Raw genomic sequence first — 19051 nt, forward strand, 5'->3', positions numbered from 1 at the left:
CCGGCGACAACTGACTCATCACTATCGAATCATACCAACTGCCTATTGTACAAGATATCCCAGTGTGCAGGGGAATTTTGAGCTAACCCTGATTTGGCCTCTCGGGAAATTCCCTTATTCTCGCGATGTATGCGCCGTACAAATGTTTTTTGCTTGCAAGGTCTGATCAGAAATGTAGTTACACGTTTTAAAATTAAATAAATAAATATTTGACTCATACAAGCGCGTAGAACGGCTCGGCGTATATCGTACGGTACGGGCGCCTGAATCACCGCCGTGCATGACTAAACGTTACGTTACGGGCAGCTATCAGGTTAAAAGATAATGAAATTAAATAACGATTAAAATAATATTTATTTTACATAGTTGACATACAAAGAATGACATATTTCGATGAAATACATAAATGCCAACAAATTAAAATTACACACAATAATTGTCTACAGTTACGGTACCACATTCAAAGCCCCTTGCATTGTGTCGGCACGGTGAGACCAGGAAAATTAGTGGGGATGTACCTAAAAAAATAGAAAGCAATTTATTTAGTATAATATATGTATGGGAACAGTTTAATTTTTATCATAATTTTTATAAAGTTAGTATAAAGAATATAATAAACACCAGACGCATTTGGAATCCACTGGAATTTCATTTTTACAAATTGTTTTGATAAGCTTAATATTTTCATAGAAAACACTCAACGTAAGAAAGTGCATAAAGTATAATCAATTAAAATCTAATATATTTAGCGGTTACACTGTACATGGCATGTAGTGCAAAATTTACTTACTTTATATGGCGCTCCTGTTCTTTTTTCCACGAATCTTTGTTTTACCGAATAACTGTCACCTTGATCGTAAAACTTTAGATTTAGTTCTGACGCCATTTTTAATATTTACCGCTCGCTGATTGGTCGACAGAAATGAGCGCGGAGTTAACCAGATTTAAAATATTCCGATGTCGTGATTATATCGCTTTTTGTACCAAATTAAGAATTTAAATATTTTTTTTGTAGGTTTATATCGGGTTTAGAAACATAAAATTTTCACACATGGTGTAAAATTACGCGTACAATACGAACGTATTTTTTTCTCGATTTCGACAAAATGTGGTTTTATCGCTTTTTGTAACTAGACGCTTCATATAAGATGTTTAAGTGGGGTTTGCGGGTGTTTCCCTTAAAAAGTTATCAAGAGTTAACTGTTGGCCACTCTTCTTTTTCTTATTTTAAATGGTGAATTATTAACTTTACAATATTGCTTAACTGCTGGCACGAAATTTAAAGTGAACCAATATTTAAATATTAACGTAGTAACAGTCTTTCTTATTTGATTACCAAATGACTGGAAGCAATTCTTTATCTTTCCCTTTCAATGCTCTGGGATTTTCTGGTTGATAAATTAACATTGGCATCAATTTTAAATCACCAATAAGAAGCAATGTCAATCGGTTTTTAGAAGGTTTATGCCCAGGGGAAATGATGAGCCTCCAAATCTGCAGCTAGCTCCGAGGGTTGGAAGTGGAGGTCAATCATGCAAGGAGTCGCAGGCCAAGATCTTGCAGTAGGTGGTGACCACATAAGTTACTAGAATAAAACTCATAGCAAAATTAAAAAGGACTATATATTGTTCACGTTCACAAAAGTTCACAATGTTATAATTTATTATTGTTCAGAAAGTTAATATTGTTCGCAGAATTATTAGTACACAATTGCACAGTCACACATTAAATGTCAAAGTACATCGAAGTTCAGAAAACGAGAATAATTAAATTCGAAAATTCACAATTATTTCAAACATGTACACGGGCCGCTACTAATAGACTTTAAGAACCGATGTTTGAATGAAATGAAAGTTTGAAAAATTTCGGGGCCTCCGTTGAAGAACCACTGTACGAAAACTAATTTCGCGTTCGAAAATGATTAAGTACTGGATAGGTATTTATCTCAAAAAAATTTCTCGCGATCACGCTAAGTCCGGTTTAGGTATTTATAATTATTCTCTCGCCCGAAAAACGACAGAGTCCACTTTAGGTATAAACCCGAAGTAGGTATAGGGGGAGGTGGGTGGCCACGCTCCTGTGCAAACTTGCACAAATATATGGTTTTGTATGCAGCGGATCAAAGCGAGCTCCGACGTGGAGACAGAGCTGAGATGAAATTAAAACTGGATAATGAATTCAAAAATCCTGGGTTTTTATCTAAAAATGAAAATTTCATCCCCCAGGATCAGCGTTCCACGCATCACAATCTCGCGCAACGGCTTCGCTACAAAAATTGCACTCAATCGCTCACTACGCGAGACCGCGAAATCAGAACACTACAAAAACACTTGCACTCAATGCAGGCGGTCGGTAGGCACCTGCGGGCCGACACTGCGTCTCATTGCGAGCCGGCTTTGGGGTACATCCCCGAACAGTAAGTACGTTTCGTAAAATGTATTGTCATCTACGATTTTACTTAACCACATGAAAATCTCGCGTACGGAGGTGTATGATACATCACCCCACGTGACGTAAGTCTCGTCATGGCTGAGCGGCGCGAGTCGCAAGCTCGTACCTACAAGTGGGCCTCCCTTGCGCACCGTATACAGTAGCAATAAAAATTAAATTATTAGACCTCCTAACCTAAGTACATGTATATCTCTTATATCTAATTACCTTATAATTATTGCGTGAAAATTAATTCCTAGTCCTGAGCCATATATGATTAGATAAATCGCTAACCCTTCTAGTTACGCGAGCTACGGAATAACAGGTCACCGCGATCCAGAGACGATCACGTCATCACAAATTTCAATCTGATTGGACGCACGTAACCCAAGTTATCGTTTATAATTCGTTTGTATGGAAATCTCGCGGCCTTCCGCGGTTCGCGCGAAAAGGATGGGGCCTTACGTGCGAACGAGAAAGCTGCCGCAATACCGGATTGGAGACACCGCTCTCAGAACAGCCCTCGCGGCTTTATAGAACCGCGAAGAAATCCGCGCTTTTATTGCGCGGGATTTGCCTACTCCGCGTATGATATTTAATATGGGCGTGATGAGAATTATAAAGTCGGGGATATTAGGTTCCTCGTAAAGAGTTTAGATACTATGTTGATGCTTTGTGTGAGGCTATCAAAATACCTATCACTATTGTTGAAATACCTATTACTAACATCTTAATTAATTCAAATTCAGCCATTAGATTGTATGTCTATCATATTAATTTATGTTAATTGTTATTATTGTTACGTTGTTGTTATCTGCATTCTTACCATTACTCTTCCTGGTCCTTGTGACCGACTTACATCTTCCACAATTCACCCTGAGAAGTGGTGGGACCTGCCAGAGCAAACTGCGGAACTTCTACATTTATAACATATTGCTCTGCTTTGTCGAGGGTCGTAAGCACATTGACTACTAGGATCAGAACGAGCGGCTGGGTGGTACTACTCCTTATGGGAGCACCCCCACAGGGGTCTAGAAAACAGGTGCACGTCAGCAACTGATTCTTCCTTAGATAAAAATAAACCTGTCTATATTAAATATTTGGCTAGAGGAATATTCTCCATATTCAATAATTTTGGATAATGAGGAAATAAATTCTTTTGCTGCATCTTTATCCGCATCAGCCGATTCACCAGTGAATTTAATATAAACCAACCGTTACTTGCTTGAAAATCGTGTTAGAATCTTCTTTGAATCTAGCCTTCCAATTTTTGTGCAAACTAAGAGCCTTCATTTGAATAATTGAAATACTCAGAGGGACATCTTTTTGATGTTGGTCATCGATCCATGATGACAAAGATTTTTGGAATGTGTCTTTTGGAAACAATCTTTCAAGATATATTTCCACAATTATCACAACATATCGTAGACCTGTTTGTATTATACGAGCGTCCGATTGATGCAAAAGATTCACCGCTATCAGAACGTCTAATAATTTCCATCTTTGTCTCGATCCTGTGAAGTTTATGAGTCCTTGATTTGTTTTGTTCGTATCAACACTGCAGTTTTTCCGTTTCTCACTCACTAAACCTATCCTATCTAGCTCACAAGCAAAGTGACGGGTGTGAGCAGGATGCAAGTGATGCAAGAAATGCACTTGCTTGTGAGCGAGCGAGAGGGGAAATCTTTACCCCACAGCGCAACGTTTTAAAAAAACATTTTTTTTTTAATGTGCGAAAAACAACGAAGTCAAACGTTCGAAAGTCGAGATCTGCCTGTATGTTTAATAAAGAATATTAGATTCTCAAATCTTGCGAATACAATATTATAACTAAAATTTGGGAGATCCTGACACCGGTTATTAAATATCTAATTAATTTTCAACCAAAATTGTAATTTATATTCTCCATTAGTGAGATACTAATTGAGGCGCCGAGTGCCAAAGGAGCTTAAGCGCCAACTTTACGATTTTTGACATTTGAATGTAGGTTTTTTCTATAAATCGATATGTATCATGCCACAAAGTCTTATCGCTCAAATAATTATAGATATTTTACAATAGAGATTTATTTTCTGTGGCATAATTGTTTTTGTCGTTATGTCGACACGCCACAGAAGCTTATCCGCCAATATTCTATGGAGAGCGCGAGACCAAAACAGCTGTCAGATTTGTTTTATTGAATATAGTTCTCAACAGTGAAAAAAACTAAAAATGAGCTCAAGAAGGATTAGAAAAATAGTTTCGATGTGTGTTAAACCTGTAAACGAGGAAAATCATGGTAAGTTTAACATGTTTTATCCGTTTTTCTTTCACATACGCTGTTGTTTAAAATATTTTAGATTACTTTTGAAATATGGTTATTAACTTCATTTTAGTAATTATGTCCACGAAACTTTTACTTCCATAAAGGAAAATAACTCTTATTTCTAATTTCATCTTATTTTATATCTAATTACGAAAGATATACACTAAAAAAAGTATTTAAAAAATCACCCGTATCCTTGAGAAAAAATGATGGTGTTAAATTTGAATAATGATTTTGTTATTTTGGCCAGTTTGGAGTAACGATTTGATTTAGTATTATTAATAATATTGGGTTTATAGACGGTTATTACAAAAAAAAACCATCCAAAGGCTTTGAAATCATTGCTGTAATGGAAAAAATGTATTTAATATTATAAGGCAAATTTTATGCCAAACAAACTTATGTAACAATCATAACAAATTTGACCATTTTTTCAGTGTTTATTTGGCATAATAAAATTTGTTTATATCAAAATGTTTTTTTATTGCTATCCAAACCCTTTCATTAAAACATTTTTTTTAAATGATTTATTTTTTTAAATTAATGCCATTATTTGAGTTTGAAAATGTTAATGCCACAGAAGCTTATGCAACAAAAAAAAGTATCAAGTGCCACCTTTTTTCATTTTTCTATATGCCAAAGGGGCTCAAACACCATTTTTTTTGGAATCCAATAGATATTTTCCATTAAATGTTATTGCAAATAATACTTTGATTTTTTTAAATTTGCTTTGCTTAGAAAATAATTGTCCATTTCAACATTCAAGTTTAAAATTAAAAAAATAAATTCACTGAAAACTTGTCGGCCATTTTGTAGCACTTTTGTTAAATGGTGCTTGAGCTCCTTTGGCGCTCGGCGCCTCAATTATTTTAGAGCAATTGTATTATGGATATTTTTATGATGTTTAATGATCATATCTTATCTCCTCGTACTCCTAAAGTCATACCCACCGCACACTCAGTATCCGTCGCAAACATCTGTTCTTGAAGCTCAGTATACGGTTGCTCTGAACCTTTGTAAGGTGCCATGATTTGCAGCAGTAAAGCAGTATAGAATGTTAAATTTTTCTTATTGAATCTCTCTTGAAAATGTTTTATATCTACACACACTCACTTGGCCTAACCTTTTTTCTAGATTCTATTCTAATATGTATGTTTTCTGAATTTTTTCAAAATTATGTGTTTGTTATACATACCTATTACGTATTTAGAAGTCTTCTTCATATTTGGTAAGAAATAAAATAAACAATAAATATATTGAATAACATACTTTATTATTTAAATACAATATTAACTATTAAATGCATCATTATATAAAATTAAACACATTAACAAAAAGATGATCAGTGGTGGAAAAGTACCTTCTATTGATTGTTAAAAAGACATAACCGAAGGCATTTTTGCATCAACCGAAACTGCTAGCAGAAACTTCAATCAGTTAATCAGTTGAATATAAATGTAGCACATGGGTAAAGAGCACCATGAATAAATCAGAAGAAAATTTAAGTATGAAGTAATCACATAAGGATGATAAAAATGACAATGACAGATGTCAATGTGTGAGTATTTTTTAGATTATGCAAATCAATCGACAGTGGCTACTAATTTGAGTTTAAAGTCGGACACGATAACTCATGAAATATGTATGAGTGGCCTGTCGATCACGGCCTCGTAGGTGAGAAAACTCGCTGAAGGCATACACCCTGTTAAATTAATTTAGGTGTCACGTCACTTATATCTGAAAACGGTTGTATGAATGAAAATTAGCTGAAATTATCAGGCTTATTCATGATAGCTTTCAAACCCAATTGAGATTTCAAGTAAGTTTTTACCAATGCATAATTTGTGTGAATTTTAAAATGTGATTCGTAGTACTCGAGTAATATACTTACGTAAATTATGACAAGAAAAAAACACTAAAATATATACAATATTAGATTTTAGAGACAAACATAGAATATAAATCTATAATATTATCTGGTTGTTACTAAAGATGTCATATTGAAAGAAAAATATTAATATCGGTATTGGAAGAAATGTATCGAAGTGTTGGTCAGAAAGCATTAATATTTCTTGTGAGTATCGGATCGGTGTCAAAACTGATTATCGCTGCAAGAGTTCTTTTTTCGAAAGAAAAGAATAAGTCAAAAAGGATAGATTTTTTAACAACCCTAATTGTAACCATTTTTGATAAAATAATGAATGAATCATTCTAAAATTACAAAATACCGCTTTATTTTTGAGTTTAAAGCATTAAGATTGATTGGATGACAGTTAATCAAGAAAATTATGTGAAAATGTAAGTCCGGAAGCATTCAGAATGAATAAAAGTTACCAACAAAATTATAATGAAATATTTGTTTTGTATGCATTAGCATTTTTTAGAAGCGCCACAAATAATGTCTTCCTATTTACATAACATACATTTAGATGGGACGCATACATACTATACCAAATGTCTATGCTGGCATTTGTAGTACTTCTAAAAATGCTAATGTGTAAGGGCACTTTTGGCTAATTTAATCTCAATGGAATATTGATGTTGTTTCTCAAAACTAAAATCATACAAATAATTGGTAAAAATCTGAATGATGAAAATTCCATTTAATGCTTTTCTGCTTTTTATAAATTGGGTTGATGGTATTGGCCAATTTTCCTTTATACAAGTATTTACATACAAGTTACTTAGTTACGGACATAATATATAAATTTAATGCATACCATTGTCTATTTGTGAAGCTTGACTTTCGTCCAACACTAAAATCAGTCTTTCAAGTTCCTCTTTGTTCATTTCTAAGCTAATATTTCTATAGGTAGGCACATCTTTTACATAATTTACAGTAACCAAATCCAAACAAAATAAGGGATAACGCAATGTTGTGGAAGAGCTGGTCCCCATAATCCAATTCACTTTCCAATCGAACGTGTCAATGACTGGTGCGATTTGAGCATTGTGTTGTTTCAAGAGTGCTAAAGCTATGTCAAGTTTTCTTGCATTTACACATTCGATGAGAAAGTCCTTTTGATTAGATTCCAGAGAATTCAAAAATGTTTCTTCACTCGAGTTTGTCGAGTATACGAGCCTCAGTAAGATTGATTTGATGGTAATTTTTATGTTTGTCAACGAGTCATCGGAATATTCTGCTTCATTCAAAGACTGTTTTGAAGATATTGTGATTTGTTCTGAGATTTCATCTAAAGACGATATCGCAATCTGGAAAAAAAATAAAATTCAACAATTGATTTATCAGAACTTGATATTTTCTTGTTAAAATATATTGCCATGATTTTGAATTGCATTTCTCGAACACAATTATTCAATATTTATACTGACACATTAGGAACACTATTAAAATTATCTTTCTACTAATGAATGTCGTTTATTTTTCTGGTTTTGATAATGGTGTTTCACCCGAATTAGCTATTGACTTAAAAAAACATCCAGTAGAATTCAATAAGTATAATTTGTATTATCATTTGTAAAATAGAATTCTATACTAAGTAAAATGCTGGTTCAATTATAAACAGTAAGTAAATAAAACCAAGTTAAATACCTTTCAAAGTTCATGATTACCCCACAGATTAAGATAAATAACATTACACATAAAATAATAAAAGCAAGTGATTGGGATTATAGTTTAAATAACTTAAAATAAAAGTTTATATAGGTACTAATATATTGCAGAATTACCTTTTCAAATAGCTCGAATGGAACATCATTGAGAGCTAGCATATTTGAAAGTATCAGCTATATGCTATATAAAGTAATTTTTTTCATTAGTTTTCTTTTAAACGACACTTGACAGTGACAGTTGCAGTCATTAATCATTATCTATGGTTGCAGATACAAAAGAAGAGGGTTGCTACTTCCCAAAAGCTAATTTCCACAAAATAATTTTGTGCATGACTAAATTGTAACTAAAACAACGTCGCCCATATCTTAAGGTAATGAAAGGAGTTTTACCTACCATTAAAACTCTTATTATTTTTGTTGATTCTGAAGTCCCTCGAGATGTTGATCGTATTTTTTGCCTTGTGTTCTTCTGTGCTGGCCCTTTTTTACCCCCTTTTCTTCTCGATTATTTATATCTCTGGTTACTCGTTTTGTTTAGCAGGCTGGCAGGACTGACGGTTCTATTGGTGGCGTCAGTGTTGCCAACTGTACTATAATTATAGTATTTGTACTATAATTTTGGTCCGCGTACTATGTACGATATAAAATAGGTATAATACGCCCAAAATACTATAATTTTGAATATCGGAAAAAATATGTAAAGTACCTACTAAAATTTCTATATTTTCGTTGGATAAATTGGTGCAAAGTATTATAATTTCGCAATATAAGAAGATTTGGAGAACATGAAAAAAAATGTAAAAAAAATCTTTGACTTTGGGGTAAAATGAAATTTCTTGAATTCTTCGGTAAGCAGTTTTGATCGCAAGAGGTACCAAAATAAAAGGGGTCTCCGAGTTTCTCAATAATATCTCCGTTATTTTTTTTTTCTGAGAAACAAAAAACCTATACAATTTCAACAAATGACAACGCGTACTATATATTTTCCCCAAATACTATAATTTTGAAGGTACTGTACTATAATTCCACTTTCAAAATATAGAAACACTGGGTGGCGTCCTTTGTCTCTGCTTATTTATTTTGATATGTCTCAAGGAAACCAGGTAGGTGTTCTCTGGACTTCAGAGTCAACAAGAATAATAAGAATTTTAATGGTAAGTAGGTAAAACTCTTTTCATTATTCGCTATTGACTCTGAAGTCCCTTGAGATATCTGTTTGTTATCACCTGGTAAAGCAAGATCGATCCTGCAAGATAGGATGGATGACACCCATGAGAATTAGGTACAATATATTCCTTGCTTTTAGGTTCAGTCCACTGGGCTAAACAGAGAGGTCACTATATTTTGTTCCCCCGCTGTAGAAGTCTGTGTGTCTATCGGTCTCTGGTAAAATGTTTTAAAAGTAGCTTCGTGGCGCCAATTACGGCCCTCCTCCCACGGCGCAACTGAAATCTGTCGAACTGGTTTGTGAAGGAACTCATAAACTGGCCAATGTGATGCTTCGCACACGGCGCTACTGAAACCACTTGAAATAATAATCACATAACCTCAAACTGTCAAACTGAACCATCAGCTGTTTTGTACAAAAACCGACAACACGCACACTGCTGCGTTCATTCGAATAGAATTAAGTTATTTCTATTTTGCTTATCTTGTACTTTTTACGTTTTGGGTTGTTAATGATTTTTATAGCATGACACATGTTCGCAGTGCGACCAATTTTGGTAAGAAAATATGATTTTTCACCGAATCTAATGATGTTGGTACCACTGTTTTTCGGTGACTGGAAACTTCAGAGACCGCGCGACTAGCATGTCGCGTCTCTTCGCGACCGTTTTGAAGCTGAGAGATTCCAGTCTCGCCGTCAGCGAGCCGCCATTGAAATACATTAGCTAGATACTGGCTGGAATTTTAATTTCAGTTCCGTCGGACTTCAGTTGCGCCGTGGGAGGATGGCCTACCTCTCTGCAGATGTCATCTATGTGGTAATTCTCTAACCAATTTATGGAGGCGACTGCTGATCGAGTACTGCCTGGTGATTCCTGTACCCCTGCTTCAGTGAGTACTGACTTCACCCAATTTCCGATGACTGCTCGAGTCGCAGGTTTTGGGGGGCCTCTTGACGAGATAAATAATGCCGGAATATTACCACCTTCTTCTCTTCTTTCATTGGAAACGCAGATAAGTTTTCGTAGCCAAAATACTGGATCGATGTTTTGGCAACTGGAAGCGTTAAATTTCCATCCAGATTGGCGGTGCCTTGATGTATCTGTCTTGGAACCAAACACTGGCCATAGAATTATATGGTCGCCATTATCGACTAGGCCATTATCCGCTACACTGAGTAGGGTAAGGTCATGAACCCGTCTTCTCGATGCGAGTAATAATAATAGAGCTGTTCTACGTAAACTTCATATGGGTTGTATAGTAGTGGTGTTGTTTTCTTGAGGTAGTCTACGACTATTCTTGGATCCCAAATCGGTGGTTGTATAGGTTTAATCTTGCGGGTAGATATGGCTTTTAACATATGACGCACTACTATGTTACTGCTGATGTCTTTACTGATCATAGGTTTGCAAAAGGTATCTATGGCTGACTTATGTACAAGAATAGTGTAAGAAAGACCTTCCTTATTGTATAAGTGACCCAGGTATCTAGCCACTTCAATCGGCTCGGGGGTGTTATAGCTTATCGTGTTGGCCATGCACCATGTCTTCCATTCGGCTCTCATGCAGGTTTATAGGTCTTCAAAGTGGATGGTCGCCAGCCAGAAGTGAGAAGTGATCTGTCCTCTACCGACCAGCTAGAAACTAACTCTGCCCACCCGAAATTATCCATAACTGGAGTGATAGGTCCCGGACTTGTGGAGGTAGATGGTTTGTCACCGTGTCCACTAAAAATGACTCTAAGTGCGGGATCGGGTAGGGGGGTTCCAGTGATCTCTGCTATAGATATGCGCTCTAAAAACACTTCTTCCACCATGGGTCCACTAGTAAATATTGCCTGTATACCTGATAAGTGGTACTCGTCTAACTGCGCTCCCCAGCCTGAATCGGCTGCGTCTGTGGTGACGAAGTGATTGTAGGTTGCCCTGTGAATCTTTTCTGAGGAGCCCACCGCTCGAATCCACCACATGATGTCCTCTCGAGCTTGTGGTGAAATCGATGTTGTTCGACGAGGGTGGCTCTTTGATAATTGAGCGCTCGTACGTTGTAGACGTCGGCAATGCAACCTCCCCTGTGGAGTGACGAAAGTTGCAAAGTTGAGTCGCCCGAGGAGGCGTTGGGCCTGCCTGAGCGACCTTTTTGGATCTGCAATTGCAGGTGGTGACGAAGTGATGTGCACTTCTCTGTTGATAGATATTTCCGATTGTTGTGAGTATCCCACGCCGTTGGCTTGGAATTAGACAAGATCTTTTCTTGTTGATTATGAAATCTATCGTATAAGTCAGTTGCGACCGAAGTATCTCTCTGGACTGATTTGCCATCAGAAAGTCGTCTAAGTAAGTGACGATTCTCATACCTTTTCCCCGGAGGTGTTCGGCCACCCAATTTGTTAATGAGGCAAACAGTCTTGGTGCTGCCGACAGTCCGAACGGCAGGCATGTGAATTGACGGAGTTCTCCTTGGTAAACTAGCCGAAGGAATCGGCGATGTTGTATAGCTATAAGTACATGTAGGTACGCTTGGCTTAGGTCTATTTTTACTAACCAGTCTTCCCTTTGCACGAATGTTGGGACCTTGAAATGGTGGAACAGTTTGAACGGCTTTGGTTGTAGGAAACCGTTTAGGCATTTTAGGTTGAAGACGGGATGTTGACTGCCGTCTTGCTTCCTTACTAGAAACAGGGTTGAGAGGAAGCTCGGAGATGGCTCTGCCGATTCCAATACTCCCGATTTCTTCAGTTTCGCGATTTGTGAAGTGATCTCCGGCGATTGTCGCGTTTGGAAATCCTTCTGGAATTGTACGGAAGGCATTATTAGAGGGGGTTTCTTTTTAAACGGAATACGGGTTCCCGTATTATTTTTAATAATGGTGTTGGTGCACCCTTGGCCTGCCAGATTTCCTGGAAATGCTGGAGGCGTCCCCCTGTGAACGTGGTGAGTGAGACCCGATCACCTGCGTCTAGGGTAAGTGCCCCTCACACCACCTCGGTTACCTCTGGGAAAAACTCCGTTGGGTGGGCGTGGGCCTCTCGGAAAGCCACCCCTAACCTGGTCTGATATCCTCCTCGTGTATCCCTGCCTCCGAAAGGTGTCCTTGTGTCCACCTGACGAAGTGCTAGGTTGACTCTCCCTGCCTTGGTCAACCACATTGGTGGTCTGATCGAAGACCTTCTCACGACCCCCACCTCTTTCTAGGAAAACCGCCAGTTTATCTTTGTTGAAGATATGTTCGGCGCTAGGTGGGATCTTGTTAAGAGCCTCTCGCGTAAAGGTGTCTTGTATTACCGAGAGGATTTTCTGCCGCCTCGTCTGAACCAACTTTTCCCGTTTTCCACAAAAGATTCGGGCGACGTCCTCACACACTTTGTTGAGTGCTGACGAGTTTCCGAACTCCTTTGCGAACGTCTCAAAAAGAGCCGTACCAATGGTGTGGTCGCTGACAGAGTCAACCACTCGCTGTAACGCGTTCCGAATGCACTCCTTTCCTAGGCCGGCGATCGTACGCTCCATTAGATGTATGGTTTGCGATGAACGATCGTAGGGGCGTAACTCATCGTTGAGTCCCAATTCAACGAAGGACGGGGCCGCCAAATACTATTTTTGTTTTCAGCATAGCGAACCCCCGCTCAATTATCTGTGTCGAAAAATTGGAGTCTGGTAAGTTCCGCTACCCGAGCTTTGTCTGGCGTCGGAAAAGCAGGCTCCTGTACTACGACACTAAATACAGGCAACGGAATCCTGTTGGGTTTTTCCGCTGTTCGGGCCTTGCGGGCGGCCGTAAAAAACTTACCGGAGAGTCGATGTTTACCGTCGGCCTCTGCGGAGTAAGCACCACTGCAGGCAGACCCTGTTGGGTCAAGATTGAAAAAATCTGCGATACCTTATTATCCAGTGACATTACTGACGCCTTCAGCTCACCAACGGAATCCTCGATCAGTAATTCCGACTCATTCGAGTCAGCCTCCATTGCCAGTCCCTCCGCGACGTTGCTGTCTTCTTTTTAATGCACAATTTCACTGTACTTTCGTAAGACTCAAATTTTTTCGCTTGCGAGCAAAGGAAAAACAATCAACTTATGAATAAGCAGAGACAAGGGACGCCACCAATAGAAGCGTCAGTCCTTCCAGCCTGTTAAACAAGATGAGCAACGATGAGAAGAAAAGGGAGTAAAAAGGGGCCAGCACAGAAGAACACTAGGCAAAAAATACGATTAACATCTCAAGGGACTTCAGAATCAATAGTGAATAATAATAATAATATGGACTAATAATTTAATGGACGAAAGAAGAAAATGGAAAAATAAAAATGAAACTCAATATAAGAGAATTCATTATACCATAAAAAGAAAAATTCGTACAGCTAAAGAAGAATGGATGTCCGACCAATGCAAAGAAATTGAAAATCTCCAACGAAAATACGATTCCTTTAATATGCACAAGAAGATAAAGGGAAACATTGGGAATTACGAATTGCCCCCCCCCCAAAATATGAAAATCATCAGAATGAATTTTACACATTGAAATCGAAAGCCAATAAACTATACCTTGGGCTTAGACAAACAACACGGCAAAAAATGATTTGTAATTCTCCAGCACCCTTTTTAGTAAAATTTCTTAGATTTTAATTTCTAACACAAAAATTTCGAAACACTAATGTCAGGTTTTTTTAGAAACCCGTTCTTTAATGAAATTCTCGGTGTCCACCCGAATTCCGGAGTGGTATAGGTCATGGCTGGGGAGGGTTGATAGGGCTCTAACGTGGGGGCCCGGGCTGTGGGGGGCCTGGCGTGTCGGGTTGACCAGATAAGTGAGATAAACACACATCATAAATTAGCTTTAATAGTAAAAAAGTCGCCTGCGGCGCTATTATACTTCATGACTATGAACATTTTAATTTATATAATTGTCCAATATATTTTCTAATTATTATGTGTCGATACTCGACAGCTTTATTATTAAAGTAGATGTATTGAAAATCACCAATAATTCACTGTATAAGTACCCTCAATTTGAACTAAAACACAATTTGAAAAACGTTTATGTAGTATTTCACACTGCCTTTAATCTAAGCGGTGGATAGGGGGCCCGTCAAATACCCTAGGCCAGTGGTCGGCAAACTCATTAGTCAATAGAGCCAAATATCAACAGTACAACGATTGAGGTTTCTTTTGAGAGCCAAATTTCTAATACTTAAATTATATACGTAGGTAGTAAGTAGGTACACTGCTAATTTACTTAATAAACTTTAGTTAAAGTTTTAAGTCCTAATTAAGTTATAGGTAGGTACACTGAATAAAACTGAATATCATACGTAATAATGATCTTATTTAATAATAAAAATTACATTGTAAGTCAGGTATCCATAAAATTGAATCATGACAATGACTGACAAACTCAATGTAAATAATGGCCTTGCATCTCCTTGTAAAGTTTGGGTAAGTCAGGTTCGTATGTTGTTGATTTAATTTTAAGCACGATTCCAGGTTCTCATCAATAAATCAATTTCTTAATTTACTCTTGATTTCCTCTCTTGGAAATCTTTTTACTAACCACAAAACTTGCAATATTAACATTGTTGACAGATTTTATTCAGTACCTAATTAAATACAGAACTTTATTTTTATTGACTCTTCTCCTCAGCTGCTTTCTTCTTTGCATCATCGACAGAATATTTAGCGCAAAATTACGAGTTTTTAGTTGTATCTTTCTAAATTTCAATGCGCCAATTTTTCCCGACACATAAATACACGTCGGTAAGCCATTTAAGTTTTGAATAAACGCGAAGTCTCGGTCTATTCAACATCACATTTACGGTTATCCTCTTCCATTTTCTTTGCTTCTTCTTTGTAGCCATGTCAAATATGGCAGAGAGCATCTGTGGCAGAGCCGCACTCAAGGGGCCAAAGAGCCGCAGTTTTCCGACCACTGCCCTAGCCGGAGGGCCCGTTTCAGGATGTGGGGGCCATGGTGTAGGTACACCGAGTGCAATAGACAAAAGACCGATAAACGAGATATTAGGCTGTGTTGTATTGAGTAGGTTGTGTATAATTTAAGCTATAATACTTTTTTGTCCATTTTCGATTAATATGTTGGAACCTTAATATTGAAAAACCAAAAATCTACGATAAACATTCGGCGAAAAGAACGAATACACCCACCACGGTGGTGTTGTAAATCAAAAGAACATTTTATTCGGTGGAATTCGGCATAAATATTGTAGCTCTCTAGACCAGTGTTCCCCAAACTTTTGACATCTGTGTACCCCTTCTATAATTTTCGTAACACTGAGTACTCCTCGTCAAAGAAAAATGCATATAAGTACTTTAATAACAATCAAGATATATTTATATATTCCTTTTGTAGTACATAAACAAAATAATAATAAACGAAAAATAAAATTCATTCATAATAAAATATAAATAAAAGTTATATTATAAAAAATAACATTCATTGGTTATTAATTTTAATCTGAGGTGCGGTTCCACACCCAAAAGGCTGTGCCTTTTTTTACGTAATGTCTACAAATTTTATGCTGAAAAAGCAACTTCACATATATATGAAGTTGGAAAAGGCAAGATGTATTTCAGGAATGTCTCTGTTAAAACTGGATACACATGTTGCATTTGCAACCTAAATGATGTTTAAGTACGCTCCTTATATTTATTTTGCAAGAATCCGTCTGAAGCTAATAATTCCAACAATTGCTCTTCTTCCGCATGCGATAAATCTTCTAGCATGGATATTGTATTAATGCTTGTTGCACCAGGTGTAGCCATAACCCGGTGCAGCGCATACCCCCACCAAACTCTTCCCGTACCCCAGGTGGTACGCGTACCACATTTTGGGAAACACTGCTCTAGACCAAGCGGGTAGCACAGCCGATATTATTTAAGTAATCTTTTAGCATACTAGGTAAACATGTCCAGCATGGTCGCTGTTCACTTCCAATCCGCCAGTCGCTGATGACACGCTCAACGGTTACCGCCACTATGCCTCCAATTTAATAAAAACTAAGAGAAACTGTACAAATATATCGCCGTGTATTGTGAAAATATTTATATGAAGAAGAAAAAGAGCCTATGGGACTAATTTACATTCTCCTCCTTGCCCCCCCCCCCCCAATAATAAATCCTGGGTGCGCCACTGATGACACACAATTTGGCTTCAAAAGTGGTTTGAGCACTCGCGAAGCACTTTACAGCTTGAATGTTCTAGTGCAAAGATGCCTAGATGCAGGGGCGGCTCTTCCTTTGGGTACCTAGGGGACAGACCCCGGTCCCCTCATCATTCTATAGTCAATATTCAATTGAATATTCATGTTATACGTTCCTACCATAATACATTGATTTTGTATAAATTAATTAAGTATATATTTTATTTGTACTGTTTGCCCATCCTTGATTCTTGTTTCTTGGCCCATCTCTAATGCTCTATGTGAGTTTTGGCACCACCTACATAGTACAATACAACGATACTGCCGGGGTCGAAATTCGGTGGTCCCTTTAAAATCAAAGCAATGTTATTCTCAAAATTCATAAGGAAGCTGAACAATGCGTACATCTGTAGGCCGTTCTGGGGCTCTATGTTAGAACTTGCGAGTGCAAGCTTCCCGGTCGAGATGACGTCATATGACATCATTATGACGTACTACCGGAGTGATAATAGCATTCGAGAAAATAGCGAGTGGTCAGACAGCGGCGCTATTCATTGTCACCATACACATATAGGTGTATCATAATAAAATTTTCTATAGTTATTCTGTGCGCGGTCGGCATGCCTCGAGCGTGACGTCACAATTACGTCATCTCGTCTGGTGCCACACGAGACGAGAGTTAGGAAATCGCGGTGCTGCACGTGCTATGCACGTGCTATGCACATTTTATCCGCATGTGCCGATGCTAGACCGGGGACACTGTAGTAAATACCTGGTCTTGCATAAGTGTGAGTTTATAATATATTATCAAGTTATCTTGTCGGTCGGCTGTAAATTCATATCCCATGACCCATCGGTTTAGTTTATTAGTTAGTTTGCCAGTAAGTGATCAAATATGTCATCTATCTCCTTAAGTTTTAAAATATATTTGTTAATACATACTATAATAATTTATAATATTATCTTGAATGCTTAGATTATATTGAATGATAATAAAAAAGAGTAGGTAGGTATGTGCTATTTCAGTTAATTAAATCAATATTAATTTGTATTACCTACCTACCTAAATATTAATAATTGTAATGTACTAGTTGTGGATAGATGAATTTCACGTTAGTAAAATAATTTTGATTAATAATATTAGGTATTATGATGAATGAGGTGGTTCATTTATTGAAATATAAGTTCAGTACATTGACATTTGAAGACAAACTAGAAGTGAAACAATTAGGACCTCATCAACCAGTCACCAACAGATTTAGTTATTGTGTATGAACTAATCAAAACAAAAAAAGCATTAACCTCCGAACAGTTTACCAAAAAACATGGTTGACGGCAAGTGTATCCTTCAAAAAACTATGTTGTTTTTCTTGTAGAAATAAGATTCTTTCGAACGCAGGAGGCATATGACGATGAAGTAATAGCTAAAAAAGATATGTTTTTTACGCTTTGATTAATATTGATTAGGTAGGTACTTATTAGATATTTCACGCCATCTGACCCCACTTACTAAAAGATGCTAGAGCCGCCACTGCCTAGATGTTAATGTTGATGTTGATATGTTTTTCATCGATTACGAGAAAGCATTCGATACTGTTAGGCATCATAAACTTCTCGAACAGGAGAAATGCATCGATGCAAGAGACATTCAACTGATAGCTAACTTATATTGGAATCAAACAGTGAATATCAAGATCGAAAACGAAATCAGTGGAGAGGTAAAAATTCGTCGCGGCGTAAGACAGGGGTGTATATTGTCACCTCTGCTATTTAACATGTACTCACAAGCTATTTTCAAGGAAGCCTTACAAAGTGAATCGGTGGGTATTTTGGTTAATGGCAAACATATTAACAATATACGATATGCCGACGATACTCTGCTGATTACTGATAGTTTCAAGAGTTTAAATCAACTGGTAGAAAAGGTTAATGAGGTCATTAATTTTTATGGTTTAAAAATGAACCTCAAGAAAACAAAACTATTACTAGTATCAAAAATATCGACACCAGACACCAACACAAATTTTGTCATTAACAACGAACCAATCGAACGTGTGACCCATTATAAATATTTAGGTACATGGGTCAATGAGAAGTGGGACCAGTCTCAGAAAATAAAAACTAGAATTGAGATCGCAAGGAGCGCCTTTTTCAAAATGAGACGCCTCCTTAGCAATCGAGATCTTAACTTAGGTCTGAGACTGCGTATGGTACGTTGTTATGTTCTCTCAATTCTTTTCTATGGTATGGAAGTATGTACGCTAAACCAAGAGATGTCACGGAGACTTGAAGCTTTCGAGACGTGGCTGTATAGGCGCATCCTTAAAATTCCTTGGACTGACCAGGTGACAAATGTTGAAGTTCTCAATCGAATGGGGAAAGATCGAGAATTTCAACGTAGTACCTATCAAAACCAGGAAACTACA

The sequence above is a fragment of the Rhyacophila brunnea genome, unplaced genomic scaffold (genome assembly GCF_057557595.1).
Source record: "Rhyacophila brunnea isolate RB1 unplaced genomic scaffold, BYU_Rbru_1.0 scaffold_11, whole genome shotgun sequence".
In the NCBI taxonomy this organism is placed as follows: Eukaryota; Metazoa; Arthropoda; class Insecta; order Trichoptera; family Rhyacophilidae; genus Rhyacophila; species Rhyacophila brunnea.